The sequence below is a fragment of the Chrysemys picta genome, unplaced genomic scaffold (genome assembly GCF_011386835.1).
Source record: "Chrysemys picta bellii isolate R12L10 unplaced genomic scaffold, ASM1138683v2 scaf171, whole genome shotgun sequence".
Classification (NCBI taxonomy): domain Eukaryota; kingdom Metazoa; phylum Chordata; order Testudines; family Emydidae; genus Chrysemys; species Chrysemys picta.
In genome coordinates this window covers 56,331-76,811 of record NW_027052878.1, presented here as the reverse complement: position 1 = coordinate 76,811, position 20,481 = coordinate 56,331, and the positions used below count along the sequence as shown (strand labels likewise).

Sequence of the window (20,481 nt, the reverse complement as noted above, 5' to 3'; positions counted from 1 at the left end):
TACTTCCCTGTAAACCAACCACCCCACCCCACCCTCCCCTCCCGCTTGCAGAGGCAATAAAGTCATTTTTTTTTAACATTCATGCATTCTTTATTAGTTCCTTACAGAGGTAGGGGGATAATTGCCAAGGTAGCCTGGGATGGGTGGGGGAGGAGGGATGGAAAAGGACACACTGCATTTTAAAACTTTAACTCTTATTGAAGGCCAGCCTTCTGATGCTTGGGCGATCATCTGGGGTGGAGTGACTGGGTGGACGGAGGCCCCCCCACCGTGTTCTTGGGCGTCTGGGTGAGGAGGCTATGGAACTTGGGGAGGAGGGCTGTTGGTTACACAGGGGCTGTAGCGGCGGTCTCTGCTCCTGCTGCCTTTCCTGCAACTCAACCATACGCTCGAGCATATCAGTTTGATGCTCCAGCAGACGGAGCATTGCCTCTTGCCGTCTGTCTGCAAGCTGACGCCACCTATCGTCTTCAGCCCGCCACTTGCTCTGTTCTTCCCGCGATTCAGCCCGCCACCTCTCCTCTCGTTCATATTGGGCTTTTCTCATCTCCGTCATTGACTGCCTCCACGCATTCTGCTGTGCTCTATCAGCCTGGGCGGACATCTGCAGCTCCGTGAACATCTCGTCCCTCGTCCTACGTTTTCTCTTTCTAATGTTCACGAGCCTCTGCGAAGGAGAAACATTTGCAGCTGGCGGAGGAGAAGGGAGAGGTGGTTAAAAAAGACACATTTTAGAGAACAATGGGTACACTCTTTCATTACAAGGTCGCATATTTCGGCTTGCAGGCAGCCATCGTAGGCCACAGTGTTTTGGCTTTTTTAACCTTCTTAACATGCGGGAAAGGTTGCAAACAGCAGCGCATTTCCCATATCAAGGATGAATTGGGTTGTCCATTTAAAATGGGGTTTCAATGTAAAAGGAGTGGCTGCGGTTTCCCGGTTAACATGCGGCACAAACACAAGTAAACCCCCCCGCCCCACACACACACACGATTCTCTGGGATGATCACTTCACCCCTCCCCCCACCGCGTGGTTAACAGCGGGGAACATTTCTGGTCAGAAGAGCAGGAACGGGCGCCTCTGAATGTCCCCTTAATAAAATCACCCCATTTCAACCAGGAGAGCTTTCTGGAGATGTCCCTGGAGGATTTCCGCTCCATCCCCATACACGTTAACAGACTTTTCCAGTAGATGTACTGGCCGCGATTGCCAGGGCAAAGTAATCATTAAACACGCTTGCTTTTTTTTTGTAATGTTTACAAATAGTTACAAAGTTACACTCACCAGAGGTCTCCTGTGTGCCCTGAGGGTCTTGGGTGAGTTCGGGGGTTACTGGTTCCAGGTCCAGGGTCACAAACATATCCTGGCTGTTGGGGAAACCGGTTTCTCCGCTTCCTTGCTGCTGTGAGCTACCTACAGTACCTCCATCGTCATCATCCTCCTCGTTCCCCGAACCGTCTTCCCTGTGTGTTTCTCCAGTGAGAGAGTCATAGCACACGGTTGGGGTAGTGGTGGCTGCACCCCCTAGGATCGCATGCAGCTCCGCGTAGTAGCGGCAAGTTTGCGGCTCTGCCCCGGACCTTCCGTTTGCTTCTCTGGCTTTGTGGTAAGCTTGCCGTAGCTCCTTAATTTTCACGCGGCACTGCTGTGTGTCCCTGTTATGGCCTCGGTCCTTCATGGCCTTGGAGATCTTTTCTAATACTTTTCCATTTCTTTTACTGCTACGGAGTTCAGCTATCACTGCTTCATCTCCCCATATGGCGAGCAGATCTCGTACCTCCCGTTCGGTCCATGCTGGAGCTCTTTTGCGATCCTGGGAGGACTCCATCACGGTTACCTGTGCTGATGAGCTCTGCGGGGTCACCTGTGCTCTCCACGCTGGGCAAACAGGAAATGAAATTCAAACCTTCGCGGGTCTTTTCCTGTCTACCTGGTCAGTGCATCTGAGTTGAGAGTGCTGTCCAGAGCGGTCACAATGAAGCACTGTGGGATAGCTCCCGGAGGCCAATAACGTCGAATTCCGTCCACACTACCCCAATTCCGACCCGCAAAGACCGGTTTTATCGCTAATCCCCTCGTCAGAGGTGGTGTAAAGAAACCGGTTTAAAGGACCCTTTAAGTCGAAAGAAAGGGCTTCGTTGTGTGGACGTGTCCAGGCTTAATTCGGTTTAACGCCGCTAAAGTCGACCTAAACCCGTAGTGTAGACCAGGCCTAAGGTGCCACAAGTACTCCTGTTCTTTTTGCAGATACAGACTAACACGGCTGCTACTCTGAAACCTGCCATTGTGGAGTGAGTGTATTGCATAATACAAGGTCAAGCATTTTGGAGCCTTAGAAATCACTGTGGGAAAAATCAGTAGAGAGGAGGGAATCCACTGCACGATACAATTTCCTCCAACTGTTTTAAGCTCTGTAGTCACTGCATCCTCAGCTGGAATGAAATGAGAGTTGGTTGAAACACAAAGGGAAAAATAAATGTTTCCCTTTATTAACGGCAATACATGAAATGAAAATATCTTTCTACACCTCATCATCTTACAAGTCTTATGCTCAGTTCACATATTTTATAAATGTCTCTAGGAAACTTCTCAAGCTCCGCTATATGATGAGGACAGAGTGAATGTATCGCATAACACGTCAAGCGTTCTGGAGTGTTAGAAGTCACCGTGGGAAGAATCAGCAGAGAGGAGGGATTCCACTGCATCCTTCTGTTTTAACCTCAGTAGTTGCAGCAGCCGGAGCTGAAATGAAATAGGGAATGGTTGAAATACAAAGGGAAAAAATATAATTTTCATTGAATTGATCTCAATAAATTAAATGAAAATATCTCTTCCACACATAAGCTCGCAAGTCATTTAGTATGTTCATATTTTTTTTTTAAAGTCTCTAGGAAGCTTCTCAAACCTTGAAATACTAGAAATAGTTCTCATGAGGACAGATGAATGAATAGCAACCCTGATCATAACAGAAACACACTACATATGTAGAAGTCAGAGTACTTTAGGGGTGGAGGGGAAGTACACCTCTACCCCGATATAAGGCGACCCGTTATAACAGGAATTCGGATATAACACGGTAAAGCAGCGCTCTGGGGGGCGGGGCTGCGCGCTCCGGCGGATCGGCGCATCAGCGTGTCTGGCTTCGACACGCTGCTCTGAGCGGTGTGTTAAAGGTGCTGGGCCGGGGCCGAGGGGTTGGATAAGGGGCAGAGGGTCAGGGGACAGGGAGTGGGGGGTTTGGATGGTTCAGAGGCTCTGGGGGGCGGGGCAGTCGGGGGATGGGGAATGGGGGCGTTGGATAGGCCGTGGGAGTCCTAGGGGTGATTAGGGACAGGGGGGTCTCTGGAGGAAAGGTTTAGGCCCCTCAAAAATATTGGCAAATCTCAACTTTAACCATTTCCTCCAATTTAGACGGCACATTTAAAATGTAGACAGCACAAACCGTCGGTCTCTTCCTTCTGTGAAACTATAGGAGAGAGTGTGCTCTGAGAAAATGAAACCTTAACTAATTGTTATTTCCCGATCTTAATATTCCTACCGGAGCTGAGGAATAGATGTAGTTGAAAGGTGTGAATATCATGTCCTGTTGATCACTCCAAGTAGCTGACAGTAGTGAAAAATTGAGAATAAATCATAAAACAGGATGAGCAATTAGGATAATAAAACATGCTAGAGAGGTACCCACATGGATGACTATGATTTCCAATGTGGTCAGAAGGAGGTTATGCAGAGAAGTCACATTAGGTATTTTTTTACCAAGTGTGTCCCTGGGATGAAAGAATTCAAATATTTTTTTAAAAATTGAAATTCAGTGTTCACCACTTTTGCTGGTTCCTTCTCTTTTAACATTTGCCTTCCCCTTTGCTTGGGCAGGGGAATTCTTCTGGTTTGTTTAATTCTCTTCCCTTCCTGTGGTCACGTTTCATTTTCTGGATCTCAAGCCCTAGCGCAGACTGTTGTGCTGGAGTTTCCATCATTGCAGAGAAATGTGTTTTAATTCAACAAGAAAAGAAAAATCACACGAAGAAACCATGAAAACATTTTTCTGCACATTAATTTGGTTAGAGTCTCCCAAGTTTTCCTGCACTTTTATAAGAAATTTGAGATTTTTGCTTCAAATTTTTGAAAGACACACTGCAAAGCAGAGAAAACAGACTTAGCAGAGCCCCCAGACTGTCCTGGGCTATGCTCCCCATTCTCCCATGATTTTCCAGCGGTGTTGGGCATCTGTATTCCACACCAGGGTGAAATCCCAGGGGAAGATGTTGCGGGGTACTGAAAGCAAATGAACAAAACTGCAAACCCAGTATACGATGAGACCATGTTTCGGTGGCTCTTATTACTTAAAGCTTCACACCCCCAGCACCCATTGTTCCAGCCTGGGGCAGCCCTGGCAGGGTGGCTGTAATGGAACCACGCTGATCGGGACCAGAAGGCAGGTCTCACAAAGCCCTAGAAGTGATGCGGACACTCAGGCGCTTTGTGTGGAAAGATTTTGTGTTCCGTGCAGAAGTCATCGGGTCATCTATTTCTATGATGAAAGCCTGCTAGTGGGATGATAAAGGTGAGCTTAAGTGGGGATGTATTGGTGGTGTTTTCCTCCCCTTTTATCTACCTGTGGCTGGCTTTCCCACAGGAAGACCTAAAGTCATAGATGATGGATAACCTCAAATGGCTCTTAAGTAGATGAAAAGATTCTTCCACATAGCACAGCTTAAAAACAGTGTGATGGAATGATTGTCAGGAGGTTCTCCTCTGCACTATAGGCGTAATGAAGACGTTAGACTTTGAGGAAGAGTTTGTATGGCTCCCAGGTGCAATAGGACCAGGTCAAGGCCCCTCTCCAGCCACTCCCCATAATTGAGGTTCCATTTCAGCATGTAGGTGTAGATAGTCTGGGTCGTTTCCCTAAGAAGACACCCAGAGGAAAGCTGTACAAACCGACTTGCTTGGCTGCAAGGCCAGAGGCGGTATCGACGGTGGCCGCAAGTTTCATAAAGATGTGTTCAGCTATTGAGGGTCTAATCCTCCCAGAAGAAATGTAACATTTTCATGGTGTGATGTTCTGTACCTCCACCACTCAGGCAGTGCAGCTCCCCCGTCCCACTCTTAGAGCCATAACTGAGTCCCACATGTATATATTTGTTATAACATTGCATTGGCCAGGGAGCATCACTTTATATTGCACATGCTACATTGTACGTGTACATTATACATACAATCATATTTCCTTTTGTAAAGATGTAACCACCTTATGTAAAATTGAGCAAAATGCTTAAAACAGTTCAAGCGCATTATGAGAGGAAAATATACACACTGAAAATGTGTTGCGGTTACTCAAGTATTTCCCAGGCCTATCTCCTTCAGTCCTGCATCTCAGGATAGAAGATACTGTAGACCGGCTATAAGCTGTACAAAGGGAGACTGTCTCTACAATGTAAAAAGGTGAAGTGGTCTAAGACATACTTGCTTTTCTTGGGCAAGACCTCATGAAATCAGATTACCCATCCTTCCGTTTTGCTCAGTTTTGCTGTGGAAAAGAATGAAAGCCGGCACCTCCTAGAGTAGGAAACCTCCCAAACATTTTTTTGCCAAACATTTTAGAAACTAGTCAACCACTATATTAAGTCACACATGCTGCCCTATCCTCTGTTTATATACCAGACCAGAATACAAGCAGAATAGCGGTACTGTGCTGAGAGCAGGGTGTGTGCTGGGAAGTCTCTATGCCCTTGAACTCTTGTCGTGCCTTTCTTTGCAACAGAATGGAGGGCTGCGGGTGTAGCCACTAGACGGCTCTGTGCTGTAGTAGGTGACAACCAATGGATGAGGTGTATAGGAACCCCATTTGTCTCTACCACTAGAGCACCACTGCAGCTATTCCTTGGCAACCCAGCAGGCTGAGGGGCAAAACAGTCCACCCAAAGCCAGATTGTTGAGCTTTGATGAGAGGTGGCCCCATTTGGTCCCATGTGTTCTGTGTTTCTCGCCTCATTTTCTTGCTAAGCGAGAGACGGATTTTTCCTGTGGTGGTTTCTTTTCACAATTTTTAGTGTCTTTTTTCTTCGCGTTCATCCCTGTATATTTATACAAGGCACCCAGTTTACTGTTCCACCATTTCTGTTTTGGGGAGGATGTTTTCTCCATTCTACTAGACACTGTTCTCTTTATTGTCCTGACACCAATATAAAAACTGTTTCACCAAGCTAGAGGTTTTATAAAATGCCAAACGCTGTTGGGCTGTCCAGTCTAGAAATACCTTTTAGAAAATAACAGATCTTCCCACTAGGTCTAAATAATTATCTTCTATATTTCCCTTACTCCTACTGTTCATCTAACAATTATGGCACCGTAACAAATGTCATGGCCTATTTCCCACATCATTTCTCCTCCTTTTCCTCTCTCTCTCGGTCTCTGTCAAGCTTGCCTGTACTTTTCCTTTTATGGATAGCTTCATCTCCCTGTTAGACCAAAACTGTGTTAGATAACCAGTAAGGGCCATCAACTAAACCCCTTTAATCCTAATTTCTCTTGAGGGGCTTTCCAACCTCGGGGAACTTTTTGGCTAAAAGAAAAGCTCATCTCGGCCTATATTCGTCTGAACTTCTGACAACGTGGCAACCCTTCCGCACAACTCCTTTCACAAAAGACCAATTTCATATTTAGTGGGGTGATTGTTTTCGGTTACTTGACTGTGGGTTCACGCTGGTGATGGTCAAATGCGCAGATAATTGCAGCATCAATGCAACTGACATTTGGAAAATAATCAAATGTTAAACTAGCTTTTATGTTGACATTTTCTGACTTTCAAAAACATAGACTAAATATGCAAGTCAGAATGCATCAGTTCTCCCCAGGTATAAATCTGTGTGGTATAAATCTGCTCCTTGAACATCTGTCTGATACTTCTTTGTATAATGTATGAGGAAATGCAAGTGCACTGATATGACACACAGGATCACAACTAGGGTGACCAGACGGCAAATGTGAAAAATCGGGACAGGGAGTGGGGGGGTAATAGGAACCTATATAAGAAAAAGACCCCAAATTCGGGACTGTCCCTATAAAATCGGGACAGCTGGTCACCCTAATCACAACACAGACTGACGTACAAGCAGAAGGACATAAATAGACAAGACCGAGGTGCTATAGTTGTTACCTAAACACAAAATCTTACACAAGGTGAAGAACCGCCAAGCTATGGGAAAGGTGATTCCACGTCTCAGGAAGGATGTTTTTCATGCTCATACTCACAGAGTAAAACATACTCTTCGGTCTAGATTTGTTTTCATTTCAGGTCAAGGAAAAACATCAAAGAAAGGGCTTAACCCTAAGAGACACTAACCACTTCCTGCAAGGTCCTGATCACCCTGAACTCCCACTGAACTAGTGGGTGCTGAGCACTTCTCAGAATTGGGCCCAAAGACTGAACAAAGAGAAATTTTCCATGACCGAGAAAACAGAGTGACTGTAACATGCTGCATCTTAAGGACAAGATGGCAGCTGCATTAGGCAGGGAGAAAAATCTACTTTTAAAAGTGTAATCTTTAGAAAACAGCCTTTAATTGATATTGCTACGTGTAGAAAGACTAGTTAGACATAATAGGCAAGATTCTGTCACCCCTACTCACACTGAGTAATACCTCACTCTACTAACTACTGATTTCAATGGGGCTTGCTTGTGGGGTATTGTACTAGTCAACATAAGGGGGAGAGAATCTGGCCCAACATGAGACCAATGGGCAGATCCTCAGCTCATGGAATGCAGCATGGCACCATTGGCTGGCCCAATAGCATGAAAAGAAAACAGATAACCCAGAGTAGAAGTCAGTTACAGTGATTGGTGTAAGAGGATCAGAGCCAAAGCCTGACAATAATTTTTTATATATATATATGGAAAGAGAGAGATCAACTCTCAGAGCTCATCCAGAGCTCTGAGATAATAATAGAGAGCCTCTGACTAAGCCAGCCCTGATTACAGAATGGGCCCCACCTGAGAGAAATTAGGTGATCCCAGGTTTAACTACTGAGTGGGCCCAGCTGAGGAAGGGCTGGAGGAAAGAGAATGCAGAGAGTCAAAAGGTGCCTGCAGGGGCTTGAGTGAGCACCCAGGGGACAGATTGGGAGACCGAGAAGGGAAGGAAAGAGGTGAGGAAGGAAATGGTGCATGGAAAACTGCACTATGGGTAGAGGATTTGACTTGGTTGTGCAGTCCAGGGCCCTGGGCTGTAACCCAGAATTGAGACTGAGATTGGGACTGGATTCCCCTACCAGCCCTCAGCAAGTGGTGTACAAGGGTAGCTGAGCCCAGTAAGGGGGCTGCAGTCTGAATGTGACCTTGCTGAAGAAGAGCTGTGGAGAGGCTGGAAGCTTTTGATTTCTATGAAGAGAGTTTAGAACTTTAGTCTGTTCCTTCCAGGGTCAGCCATCCACACTAAAGACTGTGCCCTGGCTGGAGGGGTGAGTTATCTAAAAGAAACCACCACAGCCCCAGAGTGACTGTTGACAAGGGCTGCTACCCCACAAGGATACCGTGATGCCATGCCTGGCCATGAGGCAGTGCAGGGTGGTGAGTAAACCCTGTTACAATGCTTTTTCTTAAATTCCTTTAATTGCAGCGTGTCTGAAACAACTACACTTTTGTAGTTTTCCTTGTCTGCTCTCTCTTTTCCTACCCCTCACGGCAAGCACTGTATCTCAGCCCTAGTCTACATCCAGCTGATGACAGCACCTTTGGTGAACAGTAAATGACTGACTGACTGACCTTGGCCACTTCTATATTGCGTGAGTACATGTGCTGCTAGACCCCTCTCTGCAGAAGGGATTCTTTCAACAGCAAGTTAACATGAAGTGATTTACTTTGTCCATATTGGATACACGGTTCAGGGGGTGGGGGAACAACTCCAGGTTGCACGTGCTTTTGAAATGTTTACTTCCCTATTCCGTAGGTCCTTTGGAAGAAATGTCATACAAAATGAACTCAAAGATTGCCTACTTGGAACTTCTTCTTTTTTGGATGGGATAAGTATTGCTGGTAAGTCATATAAATAATTGTGCTGCTAACCTTTGAATTTACTTAGCTCCTGGCCTAGCCCAAATTTGGTTGTAGGTTGTCTTTGTTTGTTTTAATTCTACATAAATTGTGCTGCCTTGGAACAATAAATAAACTCCACACTAGAAAAGGCCCATTCTGTGCATTAAGGGCTGGCTTCCTCTCTCCTTTACTTTCATTCCATGAGTCATCCCCTGAATCCAGTGAGAAACTTTACTACTAAGACAGCGGACGTATGTGCTGTAGCAGAATTGATCCCTTGTTGCCACATTTTCAAGAGCTCGGTTCCCATTTGGGCGCTTTAGTGAAGCGGCCAGACTTTCAAAAGTGCTCCATACCTGCCAGCTCCCACCATTCTACCTTTTGAAAATCTGATGCTAAATGTTTGTCAGTGCCCTAATTATGTTCTTCAAAGGCAGAAGGAATGTGGGGTCTTTTGTGGTAGAGTAGTTCTGAGCCATTGTAGCTCAGAATAATAGAACAGACTTGATGCTGCAATTCAGCGAATGCAAATGATTGTAGTCCCTTGCTGAACTACATTTCCCAGGATTATTTCAACCTAAGATCAGAACTCTTCCTCTTCCCAGGTATAAATGCCAATGGAAAGTCTTGATAAAGGGTCTTAAACAGCATAGTGTAGAGACCATCCAACCAGGTATGCATGTATGTCTAAATGCCTCAGTTTCCTTAGCCCCGATTTAACTACTCTTGCCAAAAACTGTGGCATTTAAATTTTCCTGTAATTATATGCTTTCTTAAATACTCCTTCATGCAGACATCAGTTCATTTGTATACATACATACATACATACATGTGCCTATTCCATACGTGCAAAGAGACCTGAGATCCCCTGACTCATTTGTTCACTGGCATAGCAAGCCGTGATTCCCCAAACAAGAAAATAAACCTACATAAAGGATCACATCCCCCTCCCCCTCCCTCCCCCCCAGTGTAATTCACAAAATAGAAGCACTAGGTAATAGTGCAGCTGGTGCCATGGCCAAGTGCTGCTGGGTATGTATCTACACTAGCCAACAGTAAAACAGCCATCGCTCTAGTACTTTATATAGGTGGCTAACACCATTCTATTTAAAACAAGAATTGTTCATTGCGGTATAGAAAGGAGCCCTCTGGGATCTATTTTCAAAATGTGTCCCATTCGAGAAATAGACGGTTGCCCCATTGTCCTCTATTGGGGCAGGCCTTCAAGGATGTTCCAACATTTTATTTTGTAAAATATATGGGCTCTTCCTGATCTCCAGCAGAGGGATGCTCCACAGACGAGGGCTCTCGGCTCCAGAGGGAAGTGTAACTTGTGCAGTGAGTGCTGGGCTTGTTGTTGTTTTGTTTTTTCCGCCCCCCCCAAGCTCTGTCAGTCATATTTCCTGTGTGGCTTGGTGTATTCTTGAAGGGTTGCACAGAGCCCCTGATCTAGCTCACATTATTGGGGCTTTATAGATTAGGCCTAGGACCGCAAAGCAAATCCAGCACTGGGGAGACACTCCAGAGCGTTGACCGTGGCCTAATAAGCTGTTGCCAAGGTGATGCTGTCAGGAGTTTGGCCAGCATGCTGGACCAATTGAAGCTTCATCTCGATTGGGCTGATGGAGGCAGTAGAGTGGAAGGTAAAGGCATGTATTGCTGCAGCCAGGGCTTCATCTGGGATGGGCAGGGGGGTTGTTTCCTGCTTCTGTTGTGCATAGCTGGAAGTCTCAAACAAACATCTGTTACTTTAGGGACTGTCTTCCCCTCAATTTAACATACACATGATACCTTGTTGTAGGGGGTTAGGACAACTCACCTTGATGGTGTCTTTTCTTGGCATGCCCATATTTTCTTTATAAAAGTGGCTACTCTTGTTACTGACCTTCTGGGAAGGACTAATGGACAGGCAGTAGATACTGAGGAGGTGGGGCCAATATTTCAAAGTCCAAAGGTAACTTAGTTATCTGCTTTAGAAGTAGGTTTTAGTTTCCTGTTGACTGCTAGCTAACAGATCTTTTAGGGCCAAACCTTGGCATTTGCACAAAGCCTTAGGCAAATCCAGAAACTACATGTAACTGATCAATTTGCCATGCAAAGAAATCTGCCTACAAATGTTGAAGCCTTTAAGGAGGTCTGTTAAACATTTGGCCCGGAGAGTCATACAAGAAAGGTAGGAATGTAAAAGTTTGCTTCTCTAACGTCCACGTCCAGCATATGTACGTGTGTCTTTATGATGGCAGTTAAGGGACTGGGTGAATCTGCTTTAAATTGCAAAATCTGTTGGAAAGAGGGATGGTGTCCCTAGCCTCTGTTTGCCCAAAACTGGGCATGGGCGATGGGGTGGATCGCATGATGACTTGTTGTTTTCATTTCCTGTGAGGCACCTGGCATTGGCCACTGGTGGAAGACCGGGTACTGGGCTAGCTGGACCTTTGGTCTGACCCAGTATGGCCATTCTTATGTTGAATAAGTTTCATAAAGACGTGCTCAGCTGTTGAGGATCTAATCATCCCAGAAGAAATGTAACCTTTTCATGGACTCTCACTGTGCTGGCGCCTGACTCTGGCCGCAAGGGTTTCCCTACATAGTTGATCTCATTCAGCTGCTTGAGGACCTTAAAGGGCCTGTCCCGGGCAGCCTGTAGTTTGTTCGTTCTGATGGGAATGAGAGCTGTCACCTGGTCCCCGGTAGCATAGGAGCGGGAACGCGCTGGGCGGTTGTACCAGACCTTTTGCTTACGTTGGGCCCTGGCTAAATTCTCCCCGGCCAAGTCCATGAGCTCAGCAAGCTTTTCCCAGAAAGTCAGTACATACTCCACTTCTGATTTTCCATCAGGGGAGGCCTTCCCCTCTCCTTCGTCCCTCAACAAGTCCACAGGTCCCCTTACTCTCCTCCCATACAGCCACTCGAAAGGAGAGAACACGGTTGATTTCTGGGCCCCTTCCCAGTAGGGGAACAACAGCTGGGGTAAATACTGGTTCGGGTGGGACCCAAGTGAGAGTGCCAATTCAGGACAAATGGCTTAAAACAGGGCAGTTAGACCAAGGCTGGGTTTTTCTACCTCTGCGCAAACCAAACCAAACTGGCCAGACAAAGAAGACTTTGGTCCTACCCCACGGGCTTAACCACAAGTCACACAAGCGGTTCCCTTAGACACTCCAGTTTCCCAGTATCACCAACCGTGCCACTTGGTATGGGGGCAAATGGTTATGAAAACCAATACCTCAGCAAAAGAAAAAAGGTTCTCTTGATCCCACAGGACCAAGCCCCAGGTCAATATACAAATCAGATCTTACCCACAAATCACACTGTTGCCAATCCTTTAGAATCTAAAGGTTTCTTCATAAAAGGAAAAAAGATATAGATGAGAGAGAATTGGTTAAATGGGATCCATGACATACAGTAATGGCAACAGAGGCTCCTGGGGCACCTTTAAGACTAACAGAAGGATTGGGAGCGTAAGCTTTCGTGGGTAAGAACCTCACTTCTTCAGATGCAAGTCATCTTGCATCTGAAGAAGTGAGGTTCTTACCCACGAGAGCTTATGCTCCCAATCCTTCTGTTAGTCTTAAAGGTGCCCCAGGAGCCTCGGTCTGACTCTGTAAAAAGCAACAACCACGGCTACCCCTCTGATACTGGAGTAAGGGCAAGGTTATTGGTTCAGGCTTTCAGCAGTGATAGACTAAACTGCAGGTTCAAATCAAGTCTCTGGAGTACATCCCCAGCTGGGATGGGTCATCAGTCCTTTGCTACAAATGGCAGCTCTACACAAAGTCCCTCCAGAGGTAAGAAGCAGGATTGAAGACAAGATGGAGATGAGGCATCAGCCTTTTATAGTCTTTTCCAGGTGTAAGAACACCTCTTTGTCCTTACTATGGAAAACTACAGCAAAATGGAGGCTGGAGTCACATGGGCAAGTCCCTGCCTACTTTGCTGAGTTACAAGGCGTATTTGCATTCTCTCAATGGGTCAGTTGTATAGCCGATGGTCCTTAATGGGCCGTCAAGCAGGCTAGGCAGAGCTGACACTGACTTGTCTGGGGTGTCACCTAGAAGCACAGCATGATTTTGAAATACAGACAGTATAGAGCCAATACTTTAAATACAACAATGATATATGCATCCAGCTAGCATAATCATAACCAAAACCTTGTCTTAGAGCCCTTATTTGACCTCCTTTCTACCGGCTTTGGTGCCACTACAGGACCGTGGTTGCAACAATGATCTGTATGGTCCCAGATTATATCAATAATGTCACACCCCCAATGCAAAACTGATGCAGGAAGGGATGACACCAACATCACTGACTACATCCCAAGAGCCCCCCATCCTTGGGTTCCGTCTCACTACAGCTAGTATTGGGTTAGAAGCCGTATTCGTGTAAAACAGAAATGGTTTATCCAAGTCCCGTTCAATAACCTGATTTAATCTCTTTACAAACTCAAGGTAAAACTTGGTTAGAACAATAATGGATTGGATCTGCTCTTGCAGCATGGTTTCTGTATGTTTCATTTTCTTTTGCCAAATGCTAAAGAACATAGCTACTTTATCCATACAAGCTCTGGCCAATGTTTGGAACCCAGTTAACATCAAGTCTATGTAGAGATTAATGTTGTCTATAGTATAGGAATCCTGGCATTTAGCCGTGACAGCAGTGTGGTAGTATGCCTCAGTTTCCCTTTTCATACAGCACATTAGGTTTGGAATGTCTTTTCCCCCGTTGAAAATTCCAATACTGTTCACAGGCATCAACTGTGAATTATCAGTTTAACAAGGCCCTTAACATAAAGTATGTTCTCATGTAATTCTTTTAACATGTTCAAGGTGGTGTGTTTTGTTTGTTTTTTCTCGCCCCCGCCAGATTAGGCACATTGCACATTTTTACAGTTCTTGGTAATAGCAACACATCAGTTACAAAAATTACCGTTAGCAATAAGAACAAATTCATTGCAAGTGTCCATTTACAATCCTGTTTGTTATGCCACACCTTTGGCTCCATACCATTGGGGTTTGGGCATTTTAGGGTTAACGTGGGGCTTCCCTTTGCAAAAGTAAGTACTCTCTTTCCTCCATGTCCTGAAGGTTTAAATCCTGATTTCTCTTGCTTAACAGAATTCCCTGGCTGATTGGGTGCGCTGTCTGTGCTAACAGCTATTAGCAAGTCTGTCTTCTCCCAGTCAGTCAGGTAATTTGCATCAACGCAAACACTAGCTTTTAAATTCTTAGCTGCTACCAATTTTAAGACTGGACTTCTGTCCTAAAGAGAGACCACACAAATCCCAAGAGGCTGAGGGTGAGAGTTTGCTTGCTCTCCCCTGTGGCCGGCCTCAAGCATTCAGCCATAAAACTGTTCTGCTCTGAAACACCAGTAACCAAATCTGTCACACCCTGAAGCACAGACTGCTCATTTAAGGAATTAGCATGGAGACATTCCTGTCCCAACACTAGTGTCTTTCCAACAAGCTAGCCACACACAAGTTCAGGAAGTTTTTCCTTCTTGCCACAAGTTTCCACACCATCAGTAGGTAACATGATCAAATCACCTTTCTGCTCTCCTGGTGTCCTGGCTAGGATATCACCCTGATCAGACAGAATTGCTACATCCTTTTCCAACCACCCATTAGCAACAGGTAAAATACAAGCACCAGAATTGTCCGGTCTCTGGGATTTTGCTAAGACGCTAACTGGATGCAACCTAGTTACAGTGCCATTCTCCCTAGCAGACACAAACTTAGGACCATTCCCTTCCTGGGCTTTAGTTGAATCCAGAACCAACTCTGAGACCACTGCACTATCCTCAACCATCACAGGCTGAAAGGCACCTTCTGTCTGCTTCACAAAGAAGAGCCGGAGCCGCATTCTCCTTTTCCAAACACGCAGCTTGGGATCTCATTTCCCTTGTCCCGGCACGCAGGGCTGTTCACAGACAATTGCTTGGAGACCGAGGTAGATTCCTCCGTAGGCAAGTTAAAATACCCCTGACGGACACAGGCACATTTCCTTCACTGTCACAATTCTCCCCACAGGAAACAAGTAAGGTGTAGGGGCCCTCATTTTCCGCTATCCTTGCCTTCCCAAACTGCTGACTAGATAAAGCCATCAGCTCACAAGGCTGTCTAGGCTCATCCAAACTTTCTTTACCAGACACGTTTCCACTCCCAACAGATAAACTGCTGCTCTATTCACTACCCTGAGCTACTGTCTGCAAATGAGAGTTACCCTTTTCAGGTTCACTTGTATAAGCTGTACTAGCCACCAATTCATTACCCCTTAAAAATCTACCCTTTCCTCCCTCAGCTGGGGCTTCCATCTGTCCATCCACTTTAAGCTGCTCCTGAGAAACATTTTCCTGACCAATGAGATCTTTCTGTGCTTGATCTAATTCCAGATTCACTTCTGAAACATTAGGCAGGCAGGCAGACATTCAGAAACTTCGTTCACAGCCAAACTACTACTTTCCAAAGACAAACCTTTGGAAAAACCTTCCAAAGACACAACTTTAGACACAACCTCTCCTGTGCCTGGTTTGTGCTAACTTGACTGAACATAGCTCTAATATCATTTCCAATCATAAGATCCTTAGGGATTGTGTTTTTTACTCCCGCAACCATGGTGCCCTCAAATCCCTTCCATTTCAGGTGGATTTGAGCCAAAGACGCCCTGACAAAATACTCAGCTGAGGCTACAACAGTTACACTTTCATCTGGCCAATAATCTTCCTCCCTGACAAGACTTGCTTTAACCAAAGTAATATCGGCTGCGGTGTCCTTCCATGCCATACACCTTACTCCATTCACTTCTGCACTGGTAATAAACTCTGCATTATTTTCCCCATATTTAGCTTTAATATGAGTTTTAAGGTCAAATTCTTCAGAGACCACAGAAACAGCATTTGCACACAGGGCACCAACGGTGGGCTGTGTGTGGCTTGCCTGTGAGTTTATAACAGGATTAGCATTTACCGTGGCATTTGGGGTTGCTGGTTTTGGGCTGCCCTTCAGGGTCGGGCAATCTGGTCTCATGTGGCCAAGCACACCACAGTGATGGCATTTAACCTGTTTATTCTTGTGGTGAGAGTTCCTATCCTCTGGGCCCCCATGAGCTCCTTTAGACTAGTCAGCGCCAGGTTTACTTTTAAATCCTTTTCCTCCCCTCCCCCCACCCCCTTGAACTGGGCAGAATGGTGATTAGTTTTCCCTGGGGGTTTATACCCTCCTCGAGCCCTGTTTTGGGTATGGGCACCCGCAATCTCTGCAGCCCGTAGGACTGACTCAGGGTTCCTATCACACACAGCTGCTCTCACGTGGTCAGGCACAATGTCCAAGAACTGTTGTTCCAAAATTATTAAATCCAGCAGTTTTTCAAAACTCCCATGCGCCTTTGCTTCCCACAACCCACTTTTTAACAAAGCCCATGGGCTTATGAGCACATTCTACAGAAGTGCAATCATTAGACACTTTAAACTTTCTAAACTTAACTCTGTAAGATTCAGGAGTAACCTTGAACGGCCTTAACACAGAATCTTTAAACCGCTCATAATCCAAGGCTTCTTGTTCCCCCAGTCCATTAAATACCTCCCTGGCTTTTCCAGTCAGTCTGGCCAGCAGGACAGGCATTCGCTGATCATCAGGGATCTGGTACAGATTGCAGAGGCATTCAAAGGTAGACAAAAACTCCTCTCTATCCTCAGTATCATTGTCAATGGGACACGTCCTTTCCCAGTTTTGCTTGTGGCGGTGGGGAAGTGGAGCACCAGGTGCTCCACTCTTCCATTACTTGGAGCTGAAGTTTGGCCGTCTCCTGTTCCATCTGTGGAGCTTTCTCCTCCGCAGCCAGCAGCTCCAGACGCCCCTTACGAGCTCTTTCTTCTCTCTTATCAGCTTCTCTTTCTAATTCAGCTGTTTTTTGGTTTTTTCCAGCAATCAAAGATCTGCTAGATTCCTTTCATGCTCAAGTTACAGTTTATTTGTTACCTTCTGTACTCTCATTTTTTCTGCATCTTCTGTAGCCGCCGGTAAGGGCTGCGCTCTTGCCCCCGGATCACTGGCCATTAACAGCTCTCTCAGTTCTTGATTTGTAGCTTTCTTTCTAAAGCTTATCCCCTTTTCTGAACACAAATCTTCCAGGGCTTCTTTGCCAAGGCCCTCATATGCTCTTTGCTTACCCGTTGCAACTGCTCTTTAACCAACCAAACTCTCAATCCCAAAATTCAAATTTGGATCGCGTGGGGTTCTGACCCAGAGCTTAATTGACCTGGTTCTGTGGATCCTAGCACGACTACGCCACTGTAACGATGCTGGTTCTGGCAGGACCCAACTGAGAGTGCCAATTTAGGACAAATTGCTTAAAACAGGGCAGTTACAGCCCAAGGCTGGGGTTTTTCCGCCTCTAAGGCAAACCAAACCTGCCCCACAAAGAGGACTTTGGTCTCACCCCACTGGCTAACCACAAGTCACACAAGCAGTTCCCTTTAAACACTCCAGTTTCCCAGTATCACCAACAGTGCCACTCGTTATGAAAACCAATACCCCAGTAAAAGAAAAAAAGGTTCTCTGGATCCCAAAGGACCAAGCCCCAGACTCATGTCAATATACAAATGAGATCGTACCCACAAATCACGCTGTTGCCAGAATCTAAAATCTAAAGGTTTATTCATAAAAGGAAAAAAGATATAGATGAGAGAGGGAATTGGTTAAATGGAATCAATGACATACAGTAATGGCAAAGTTCTTGGTTCAGGCTTGTAGCCGTGATAGACTAAGCTGCAGGTTCAAATCAAGTCTCTGGAGTACATCCCCAGCTGGGATGGGTCATCAGTCCTTTGCTACAAACGGCAGCTCTACACAAAGTCCCTCCAGAGGTAAGAAGCAGGATTGAAGACGAGATGGAGATGAGGCATCAGCCTTTTATAGTCTTTTCCAGGTGTAAGAACACCTCTTTGTCCTTACTATGGAAAATTACAGCAAAATGGAGTCTGGAGTCACATGGGCAAGTCCCTCCCTACATTGCTGAGTTGCAAGGCATATTTGCCTTCTCTCAATGGGTCAGTTGTATAGCCGGTGGTCCTTAAGGGGCCATCAAGCAGGCTAGGCAGAGCTGACACTAACCTGTCTGGGGTGTCACCCAGAAGCACAGCATAATTATGAAATACAGACAGTATAGAGCCAATACTTCTAACTTTAAATACAACAATGATCTATGCATCCAGATAGCATAAACATAACCAGCAAACCAGAACCTTGTCTTAGAGACCTTATTTGACCTCCTTTATACCAGCTTTGGTGTCACTACAGGACCTTGGTTGCAACAATGACCTATATGGTCCCAGATTATATCAATAACATCACAACTTGTCCCAGTCCTGTGAGTGCTGGTTCATGAAGGTTTTCAGCAGCATCTTTAGGGTCCCATTGAACCTCTTCACCAGCCCGTTGGACTGAAGGTGATACGCTGAGGCCCAGGTGCGTCGGACCCCACACTTCTCCCACAAGCACCGGAGCAGAGTTGACGTGAAATTGGAGCCCTGGTCTGTAAGGAGCTCCTTGGGGAACCCCCCACTCTGCTGAAAACAGACAAGGCCACCTCCTCAAGATAGGGAGTAGCGAAATCTACCACCCCCAGAATGTATTTTTTTCCCCTGTCCGAATTGCCTTGCTGAGGGGTCCCACTATGTCCACGGCCACCTTCTGGAAAGGCTCCTCTATGATGAGCGGGGGCCTCAAAGCTGCTTTCTCCTTGTCCTGGGCCTTCCCCACCCTCTGGCAGGGATTGCAGGACCTGCAGTACTGCTGGATGGCATCAAAGATCCCAGGCCAGTGTAAGTTCTGTAGCAGCTTCTGCCTGGTGCGCTGGATTTCCTGGTATCCCGAGAGAGGGACAGCATGGGCCAGGTACAGTAGCCTGCGGTAGTACTTCTGGGGGACCACTGGCTGTCTCCTGATCTCCTCCCTTCCCCCCCCCCCCTCCCCCAGTTCCACTTCCCCTTGGGGAGCCCATTCCCAAGACAGGAATCCCTTCTCCCACAGGAATCTTTCCAGGCAGCCTACCCCCAGGGGTTTTGCCGGGCTGTGGCCAGCAAGTTCCCTTAGTTTCTCTAAAGAGGGATCTTTCCGCAGCTCGGCCTGGAATTCAGCGGCTGGGGAAGGGATGAGGACCTGCTCCCTCTCAGTGGCTGGGTCCCAGGCCGCAGCCCCGCCAAGTCCTGTCCCCAATGACTCTTTTCCCGCTGGGGTAGGAACCTGCACCCCCGGCAGGCCACCGCCCCCCATGTCAGGGCAGAATGCCCTTCGCTGGCTCTGGCTACAGGTGATGACTAGGGCACTCTGGGAGCTGCCCGGCCAATCTGCCAGGTCACCCCCCCCCCATCAGCACCTCGGTAGGCAACTGATAATGCACCCCCACATCTTTGGGGCCCTCCTTGGCCCCCTATTTCAGATGTACCCTGGTCATGGGTACCTTAAATGGGGGCTCGCAGACACCCGTCAGGGTTAGGTAGGTGTTGGACACCAGCCGGTTTGGGGCCACCACCTCGGGCCGGGCCAGTGTCACCTCAAGTCCCAGTGACCTGCTTCCTATCCACCTCCAGGGGAATGAGGCACTCGCTCCTCAGGGGCCGCCCCACACCCACCCTGTACACTGAGCATCAAGCCTCCCCGAGGAGCTGGCCTGGAAGACTTCTCCCTCTTGGGCCATTGCTAAACTGCCAGTCCCACCTGCCTGGGGATCCAGCCCCTTTGAGGGCTCGGTTTGCTCATTCTGTCCCTGAGCTTTTGGCTCCGGGCCCATCTGTGGCCCCCCTGCCCACAGTAATTACACCTCAGGTCCCGTTGGTCTCCAGGGGCTGGTGGGTCAGCTCTGGTATTGGCTGTGCCTCTCAGGAGGGATTTCTCCAAGACTTCCTTCAGGGAAGCCCCTGGGTGACCCCCCCCCCTCCCCACCTTCTGCACTGACGTGGGCCTGTCCCCCTGGGATTCCCTTCCAGTGCCCGACCTGCTAACTACAAACTCATCCGCCAGCAGCCCTGCGTGGCACAGGTCCTTCGGCCTCTTGTCTGCAAACTACATCCTCAGGTCAGGGGGGCAGAGTTCATACAGTTGCTCCAGCTCCATAATTCAATCACGTCCTCCTTGGTCTGGGCCCCGCCCCATTCACCCACTTGCGGGTGTATTTCCCAATCAGCGTGACCAGTTCCAGATAGGTCACCCCCTGGGTCTTCTGCACACTCAGGAACCTTTTCCTGTACGCCTCGGGGGGTCAGCTCAAACTTGCGCAGCAGGACTTGTTTGAACAGTTCATAGTCCCTTGCTTCCACCTCATCCATCTGGCTGAACATCTCTGTGGGTTTGGGACCCAGTAAGGGGGTGAGATGCCAAAGATGTCTGCAGGGTCAACCTGGTGCACATTGCAGACCTTCTCAAGGGCAGTGAAGAAGGCACCTCTATCAT

General features: G+C 47.1%; 1 long non-coding RNA gene across 29 annotated transcripts in view; it reads left to right on the top strand.

The window, feature by feature from the left end:
• LOC135978203 (uncharacterized) overlaps positions 1 to 20,481 on the top strand; it is an 82,453-nt gene that overhangs the window by 6,104 nt on the left and 55,868 nt on the right. For 10 of the 29 annotated variants that reach the window (XR_010595615.1, XR_010595621.1, XR_010595618.1 and 7 more), the window contains exons 2-4: positions 2,583 to 4,565; positions 8,421 to 8,570; positions 8,950 to 9,035. This is a non-coding gene — a long non-coding RNA (uncharacterized LOC135978203). Of the gene's footprint in view, positions 1 to 2,582; positions 4,566 to 8,420; positions 8,571 to 8,647; positions 8,786 to 8,949; positions 9,036 to 9,640; positions 9,709 to 14,149; positions 14,168 to 15,675; positions 15,845 to 20,481 lie in introns of those variants that run through there. The other 19 variants (XR_010595624.1, XR_010595641.1, XR_010595636.1 and 16 more) reach the window with 8 other exon arrangements.